General features: G+C 44.1%; 1 pseudogene; it reads left to right on the top strand.

The window, feature by feature from the left end:
- The first annotated feature begins 4,132 nt into the window (after nucleotides 1–4,132).
- LOC116362172 (scavenger receptor cysteine-rich type 1 protein M130-like) lies at nucleotides 4,133–6,221 on the top strand (annotated as a pseudogene).
- The last annotated feature ends 3,070 nt before the right edge of the window (nucleotides 6,222–9,291 follow it).

Genomic DNA, 9,291 nt, shown 5'->3' with positions numbered 1-9,291 from the left:
CTCTGATATTAATTATTTAAAAATGATTAACATTTTTTTCAATTAGATTTAATCTCATCTGCAAAGAGAATTTCACATTTGCATGGAAGGGGAATGTACACTACATGACCAAAAGTATGTGGACACCTGCTCATCTAACATCTCATTCCAAAATCATGGGCATTAATATGGAGTTGGTCCCCCTTTGTTGCTATAACAGCCTCCACTGTTCTGCGAAGACTTTCCACTAGAAGATGGAACATTGCTGCAGGGACTTTCTTCCATTCAGCCACAACAGCATTAGTGAGGTTGGGCGATTAGGCCTGGCTCAGTCGACGTTTCAATTCATCCCTAAAGGTATTCAATGGGGTTTAGGTCAGGGCTCTGTGAAGGCCAGTAAAGTTCTTCCACATCGATCTCAACAAACTATTTCTGTATGGACCTCGCTTTGTGTACAGGGGCATTGTCATGCTGAAACAGGAAAGGGCCTTCCCCAAACTGTTGCCACAAAGGTGGAAGCACAGAATAGTCTAGAATGTCATTGTATGCTGTAGCGATTAGATTTCCCTTCAATGAAACTAAGGGGCCTAACCCGATCCATTAAAAACAACCCCAGACCATTATTCCTCCTCCACCAAACTTTACAGTTGGCACTATGTCTTGGGGCAGGTAGTGTTCTCCTGGCATCTGCCAAACCCAGGTTTGTGGTACGGTCTGCCAGATGGTGAAACGTGATTCAACACTCCAGAGAAAGTGTTTCCACTCCAGCAGACGCTTGGCATTGCACATGGTGATCTTAGGCTTGTGTGCTGCTGCTCTGCTGTAGAAACCCATTTCATGAAGCTCCAGACGAACAGTTCTTGTGCTGAAGTTTCTTCCAGAGGAAGTTTGGAATTCGGAAGTGAGTGTTGCAACCGAGGACAGATGATTTTTACACGCAACAAACTTCAGCACTCACGGTCCCGTTCTGTGAGCTTGTGTGAGCTACCACTTCGAGGCTAACTGCTGCTCCTAGACGTTTCCACGTCACAATAACAGCACTTACAGTTGACCGGGGCAGCTAAAGCAGGGTAGAAATTAGACCAACAGACATGTTGGAAAGGTAGCTTACTATGATGGTGACGTGTTGATTGTCACTGAGTTCTTCAGTAAGGCCTTTGTACTGCCATTGTTTGTCTATGGAGATTGCATGGCGGTGTGCTCAATTTTTTTTCACAGGTCAGGAAGGGGTGTGCCTGAAATAGCCAAATCCACTAATTTGAAGGGGTGTCCATATACTTTTGTACATACTGTAAGGTGTAGCTGGGTCGGCCCGTCCTCCACCACCCCAACCCAACACATCCCACTCAGCTTTAGGATCTTAGTGAAACATTCACTATTGGTTTCAGGTGTATTAGGTCAAGGCCAGAGTGACAACCCACAGGACAGCAGACCCCCAAGGCAGGACGGAACAACCCAGCAGGAACAGGAAAGGGCCTTTCCCAAACTGTTGCCACAAAGTTGGAAGCACAGAATCGTCTAGAATGTTATTAGATTTCCCTTCACTGGAACTAAGGGGCCTATTTTTAAACGGGGCGGCAGGGTAGCCTAGTGGTTAGAGCGTTGGACTAGTAACCGGAAGGTTCCATGTTCAAACCCCCGAGCTGACAAGGTACAAATCTGACGTTCTGCCCCTGAACAGGCAGTTAACCCACTGTTCCTAGGCCGTCATTGAAAATAAGAATTTGTTCTTAACTGACTTGCCTGGTTAAATAAAGGTGAAATAAAATAAAAATGGTGTTGAAAGTCACTGAGCTTTTCAGTAAGGCCATTCTACAGCCAGTGTTTGTCTATTGAGATTGTATTACTGTGTGGAAGGGGTGTGGCTGAAATAGAATCCACTCATTTGAAGGGGTGTGGCTGAAATAGAATCCACTCATTTGAAGGGGTGTGGCTGAAATAGAATCCACTCATTGGAAGGGGTGTGGCTGAAATAGAATCCACTCATTTGAAGGGGTGTGGCTGAAATAGAATCCACTCATTGGAAGGGGTGTGGCTGAAATAGAATCCACTCATTGGAAGGGGTGTGGCTGAAATAGAATCCACTCATTGGAAGGGGTGTGGCTGAAATAGAATCCACTCATTGGAAGGGGTGTGGCTGAAATAGAATCCACTCATTGGAAGGGGTGTGGCTGAAATAGAATCCACTCATTTGAAGGGGTGTGGCTGAAATAGAATCCACTCATTTGAAGGGGTGTGGCTGAAATAGAATCCACTCATTTGAAGGGGTGTGGCTGAAATAGAATCCACTCATTTGAAGGGGTGTGGCTGAAATAGAATCCACTCATTTGAAGGGGTGTGGCTGAAATAGAATCCACTCATTTGAAGGGGTGTGGCTGAAATAGAATCCACTCATTGGAAGGGGTGTGGCTGAAATAGAATCCACTCATTGGAAGGGGTGTGGCTGAAATAGAATCCACTCATTGGAAGGGGTGTGGCTGAAATAGAATCCACTCATTGGATGGGGTGTGGCTGAAATAGAATCCACTCATTTGAAGGGGTGTGGCTGAAATAGAATCCACTCATTTGAAGGGGTGTGGCTGAAATAGAATCCACTCATTTGAAGGGGTGTGGCTGAAATAGAATCCACTCATTTGAAGGGGTGTGGCTGAAATAGAATCCACTCATTTGAAGGGGTGTGGCTGAAATAGAATCCACTCATTTGAAGGGGTGTGGCTGAAATAGAATCCACTCATTTGAAGGGGTGTGGCTGAAATAGAATCCACTCATTTGAAGGGGTGTGGCTGAAATAGAATCCACTCATTGGAAGGGGTGTGGCTGAAATAGAATCCACTCATTTGAAGGGGTGTCCACATACTTTTGTAAATATAGTGTATGTACACATGGGTGTTGTTGCACCATACCAACGATAAGCCTGTCTTCCCCATCACATCATGAAAGGTCATGTTGATGTTCATTTAACCTCTGTCTCTCTCTTCCTCTGACTCCTCCCTTTCTCCTTGGTTTCTCTCTGTCTCTTTCTCTCTCTTTCTCCTCTGTCTCTTTCTCTCTCTTTCTCCTCTGTCTCTTTCTCCTCTGTCTCTCTGTCTCTTTCTCCTCTGTCTCTCTCTGTTTCTCCTCTGTCTCTCTCTTTCTCCTCAGATCTCCAGGCTCAAAGCGTCAGTCCACCAGGTAGGTAGAGTATAAACCTACAGTGATTATAGCAGTTCAATATTAGTCAACTTTATTATCCCACATGGAGAAATTCATGTGTCCATACAAACCATTCTAAACCCCAATAACAAGTAGTGTTTTATGGAACTACTAATACTTGTCAACCACAAAGCATCACTGCTGTTAGAATAACAGAATCACTGTCATCATCTGTCCTCACCACTGTGTTTTCCTCTCTGCTGTTTACAGCTGAACTCTCAGTCAGACTGGTGAATGGGACCACTTCCTGTTCTGGGACAGTGGAAGTCTTCTATGAAGGAGAGTGGTTGGGTCCATGTTTTAGGTGGTGGAGAATGATGAGAGAGGCTAAGGTTGTGTGTAGAGAGATGGACTGTGGGAATCCTGTAGCTGAATCTAGAGGACCTCTGACTGAATATGGAAGAAGAGGAGTCATACTATATAGTAGATGCAGGGGAACTGAGTCTTCTATTAGACAGTGTGACATCAGAGGAGGAGGACCTGGTTTCTGTAATCGTGGATATTATCGTCATGTGACCTGTTCAGGTAAGAGACTGGTCATATTGAGAGATTTATTTATACATTATACAATATTACCATGTATCATGTTTTATGTGTTTTTATTTCATTTAAATAGAGGGAGAGATGTCAGATGTATTTAAACATTATATTTGTGTTTGTCATATTGGTTTATGGGAGATGTTCATGGGCAGATCATTGTAGTTCAGATGGTACTGAAGTGAAGCTGCCTGATGGATGTCCAGCTGTTTATTTTCTATAAAGTGAAGTGAACTTATTCCTGTCTCCTGCCTGCATTATTCCCAACCTGATCCTGAGTGACTAAGAACCCATTTCTACCTCTTACAGTATCAAACATAGCAAACTACTATCTTTTATCCAACATATTTGTGTTGAGTCCTTGACAGTGTCATCAACAAAACTGATTGAATGTTCAACCAACTCTTTTTCTCCAGAGTCTGTGCGGCTTGTGGATGGAGCTGGTCTCTGCTCTGGGAGAGTGGAGGTGAAGTCCAATCAGTCCTGGGCCTCAGTGTGTGAAGCTGACTTTGACCGGCAGGATGCAGAGGTAGTCTGTGGGGAGCTTGGCTGTGGGGCTCCTGCAGCTCTACAGGGGGGGCTCTATGGAGGAGGTGAGGGTCAGACCTGGGATAAAGAGTTCCAGTGTAAAGGTAATGAGTCCCTTCTCCTGGACTGTGACACCTCAGACAGAGAGAACAACACCTGCCTACCTGGTAATGCTGTTGGACTCACCTGCTCAGGTAAGAAACAGTTTGTCACTCAATCAACATTGTTTGTCATCTGGAGTGAAGAATATGAGAGACAATATAGGTGTGTTTTAGTGAGAAAATAGTAAGATTACTGTCTCTCTCTTTTATTTTCTCAGAGCCTGATGATGTGAGGCTGGTGGGAGGAGGCAGTCGCTGTGCTGGTGGAGTGGAGTGGTACGACCAGGGAGAGTGGAGGACTGTGGGATCTAAGGACAAGGACCAGAGGGATGTAGCTGCAGTAGTGTGTAGACAGCTGGGTTGTGGCTCCACTGTTTCAGTACCACCTGGAAACACCACTAGAGGGATTAGAGTTTACTGTGAAGGGGATGAGTCTTCACTGAGGGAGTGTTGGAGAAGTTATGATCTCCTTCCTGGATTCACAGTGATCTGCTCAGGTAATAACAACATATTATAATTATATTCAACTGATTTCCTTCATTCATACAACTTCCTCTGCACCTCTCATGATGACTGTTTAACTTGTCAGTCTGCTTTACTAAATAGATCAATCAGTCAAGTAGGAATCAAATACAACTTAAATATCCCAGAATGCTTTGTATTTGAGTGTTACCTCAGTGAACGTCTCTACTCACTACCACTGTCACATGTCATGTTATTGTCACATCTAAATGAGGAAAGTAGTTGAGGAGCTACGTTTTCTTTTTCTCTCCTCTTGTTCCAGATGTCCTGCTTCAGCCTGATATCAACATATGTTGTCTCAGTGACTGTAGGCCCACTACTCATGTTGCCCTGTGAGGGAGGGTGGCTGGCACTGTTACATGCTGATGTTATTGTCATATCTATAGGAAACTAGTTGAAGAGGTTTTTCTTGTTCTCTTTTATTGTTACAGATCTCCTGGTCCAGCCTGATATCTTCCTGACTGACCCAATGGGAGGGGTCTTCAGGGGCCACCAGGGGCCCGAGATGTTCAGGGGCTACAACTTCACCATCACCTGCTCCACTCAGCCACAGTACCCAGGAGGCTCTTTCCTCCTCACGTTCACCGGCTCCAACAGAACCCAGACCCAGCCAGCTGTCAATCACTCTGCTGCCTTCCTCTTCCCTGCTGCAGATGACTCCCACCAAGGGAACTACAGCTGTGTTTATGACAATTATGTTTTCTCTCATAACTTCTCCTCTGAGAGTGAGCTCCTCTCCCTCACCATCACAGGTAACTGAACAGGAACCAGACTTATAACTTTGTCATTGACAGATTTCCCACAGATCTATGTGATGATGATCAGTCCCCTCATCAAAGGTGTTTCTGTTTGCAGCCTCTCCTCTGCCAGCCTTCATCATCAGACACGTTGTAGTGCTGCTGACCCTACTGACAGCCATCACCACCTCCTACCTGTACTACAAGGTAAAGACATTTACTCAGACGTTACAAGTCATTTAAACGAGAGGGGGAGGGGGAGGGAGAGAGAATGGAGATACTAGAGAGTAAATGTCTGACTGTTGGTGCTGTGTCTCCCTAGCCCACCAGGAGGCAGAAGAGAGTGAACAGGGTGAGCAGCATGGATCTTTATGTCAATGCCATGGAGATGGTCTCTCTGAGCTCCAGAGCTGAAGCTGGACCGGGAGAGGAGAGAGCAGCCCAGGGGACGGAGTAGGAGTAGAATGAAGCTGAACCTACATGCTGATCTTAGGTCAGTTTTGTGTTTTAAATCGATGGTCAACAGTGGACTGGTGTGGGGTTTTGGTAAAATGGTAACATGGGGTTTTTGGTAACATGGGGTTCCAGGTAACATGGGGTTCTGGGTAACATGGGGTTTTGGGTAACATGGGTTTTTGGTAACATGGGGTTCTGGGTAACATGTGGCTTTGGGGAACATGGGGTTTTGGTAACATGGGGTTTTGGTAACATGGGGTTTGGGTAACATGTGGGTAACATGGGGTTCCAGGTAACATGGGGTTCTGGGTAATATGGGGTTTTGGGTAACATGGGTTTTTGGTAACATGGGGTTCTGGGTAACATGTGGCTTTGGGGAACATGGGGTTTTGGTAACATGGGGTTCCAGGTAACATGGGGTTCTGGGTAACATGGGGTTTTGGGTAACATGGGTTTTTGGTAACATGGGGTTCTGGGTAACATGTGGCTTTGGGTAACATGGGTTTTTGGTAACATGGGGTCTGGGTAACATGTGGCTTTGGGGAACATGGGGTTTTGGTAACATGGGGTTTTGGTAACATGGGGTTTGGGTAACATGGGGGTAACATGGGGTTCCAGGTAACATGGGGTTCTGGGTAATATGGGGTTTTGGGTAACATGGGTTTTTGGTAACATGGGGTTCTGGGTAACATGTGGCTTTGGGGAACATGGGGTTTTGGTAACATGGGGTTCCAGGTAACATGGGGTTCTGGGTAACATGGGGTTTTGGGTAACATGGGTTTTTGGTAACATGGGGTTCTGGGTAACATGTGGCTTTGGGTAACATGGGTTTTTGGTAACATGGGGTTCTGGGTAACATGGGGTTTTGGGTAACATGGGTTTTTGGTAACATGGGGTTCTGGGTAACATGGGGTTCTGGGTAACATGGGGTTTTGGGTAACATGGGGTTCTGGGTAACATGGGGTTTTGGTAACATGGGGTTTGGGTAACATGGGGTTTTGGTAACATGGGGTTTGGGTAACATGGGGGTAACATGGGGTTCCAGGTAACATGGGGTTCTGGGTAATATGGGGTTCTGGGTAACATGTGGCTTTAATTATTTTAAGAGAGATCTCAATTATGTCTGTTTTGTGTCCAGAATGATTTTTGCTTTTGTCTTCATGTCTTTATCTTACTTAGTGTCTCTTAGATTCTTTATCTTATTTAGTGTCTCTTAGATTCTTTATCTTATTTAGTGTCTCTTAGATTCTTTATCTTATTTAGTGTCTCTTAGATTCTTTATCTTATTTAGTGTCTCTTAGATTCTTTATCTTGAAGTGTTTCCATTATTAGTCCAGGTATTATTATAATCATCTGTTCATTCTTTGTATTTTGAAACATTTTTTAATAAAGGGGTTTGTTGTTGTTTACCTCATGATGTTATTGATTATAAACGTTATGATATTGATTATGATGTAGATTAGTGTTATGTTGTTAGTAGTATAGAGATAATGATGTTATTGATTATAAATGTTATGATATTGATTATGAAGTAGATTATTGTTGTGATGTTGCTCTCTAAACTGCCATGTAATCAACTGAATGCTTTTAATCAAATTACAGGCTGTCAGTCTTGTGTGATTTAATTATTAGACAGACTACAACATACAGTATGAATTAACTGAGATCAGTCTGTGTGATTCCCCTCTTGGACAGACTACAACATACAGTATGAATTAACTGAGATCAGTCTGTGTGATTCCCCTCTTGGACAGACTACAACATACAGTATGAATTAACTGAGATCAGTCTGTGTGATTCCCCTCTTGGACAGACTACAACATACAGTATGAATTAACTGAGATCAGTCTGTGTGATTCCCCTCTTGGACAGACTACAACATTCAGTATGAATTAACTGAGATCAGTCTGTGTGATTCCCCTCTTGGACAGACTACAACATACAGTATGAATTAACTGAGATCAGTCTGTGTGATTCCCCTCTTGGACAGACTACAACATTTAATTATTAGACAGACTACAACACTGTGTGATTCCCCTCTTGGACAGACTACAACATACAGTATGAATTAACTGAGATCAGTCTGTGTGATTCCCCTCTTGGACAGACTACAACATACAGTATGAATTAACTGAGATCAGTCTGTGTGATTCCCCTCTTGGACAGAGTACAACATACAGTGTGAATTAACTGGTCATACATTTGGCAGGAGGTTAGGAAGTGCATCTCAGTTTCCACCTCATTTTGTGGGCTGTGTGCACATAGCCTGTCTTCTCTGGAGAGCCAGGTACTGACCTGAATATAGTCCTGCTATTGTTATATTACTGTTGCTCTTTAATTACGTTTTACTCTTTAATTACTTGTTACTTTCATTTCTTATTCTTATCCATATTATTTTAACTGTTTGTTGGTTAGGGGCTCGTAACTAATACAATTTTGATTTGAGGTCTGCCTACGGTGGCCTTTCTCAATAGCAAGGCTATGCTCACTGAGTCTGTTCATAGTCAAAGCTTTCTTTAAGTTGGGGTCAGTCATAGTGGTCAGGTATTCTGCCACTGTGTACTCTCTGTTTAGGGTCAGTCATAGTGGTCAGGTATTCTGCCACTGTGTACTCTCTGTTTAGGGTCAGTCATAGTGGTCAGGTATTCTGCCACTGTGTACTCTCTCTGTTTAGGGTCAGTCATAGTGGTCAGGTATTCTGCCACTGTGTACTCTCTGTTTAGGGTCAGTCACAGTGGTCAGGTATTCTGCCACTGTGTACTCTCTGTTTAGGGTCAGTCACAGTGGTCAGGTATTCTGCCACTGTGTTCTCTCTGTTTAGGGTCAGTCATAGTGGTCAGGTATTCTGCCACTGTGTTCTCTCTGTTTAGGGTCAGTCACAGTGGTCAGGTATTCTGCCACTGTGTACTCTCTGTTTAGGGTCAGTCATAGTGGTCAGGTATTCTGCCACTGTGTTCTCTCTGTTTAGGGTCAGTCACAGTGGTCAGGTATTCTGCCACTGTGTTCTCTCTGTTTAGGGTCAGTCACAGTGGTCAGGTATTCTGCCACTGTGTTCTCTCTGTTTAGGGTCAGTCACAGTGGTCAGGTATTCTGCCACTGTGTTCTCTCTGTTTAGGGTCAGTCATAGTGGTCAGGTATTCTGCCACTGTGTACTCTCTGTTTAGGGTCAGTCACAGTGGTCAGGTATTCTGCCACTGTGTACTCTCTGTTTAGGGTCAGTCACAGTGGTCAGGTATTCT

The sequence above is a fragment of the Oncorhynchus kisutch genome, unplaced genomic scaffold, assembly GCF_002021735.2.
Source record: "Oncorhynchus kisutch isolate 150728-3 unplaced genomic scaffold, Okis_V2 scaffold803, whole genome shotgun sequence".
Lineage (NCBI taxonomy): Eukaryota > Metazoa > Chordata > Actinopteri > Salmoniformes > Salmonidae > Oncorhynchus > Oncorhynchus kisutch.
This window is presented reverse-complemented; position numbering and strand designations above follow the sequence as displayed.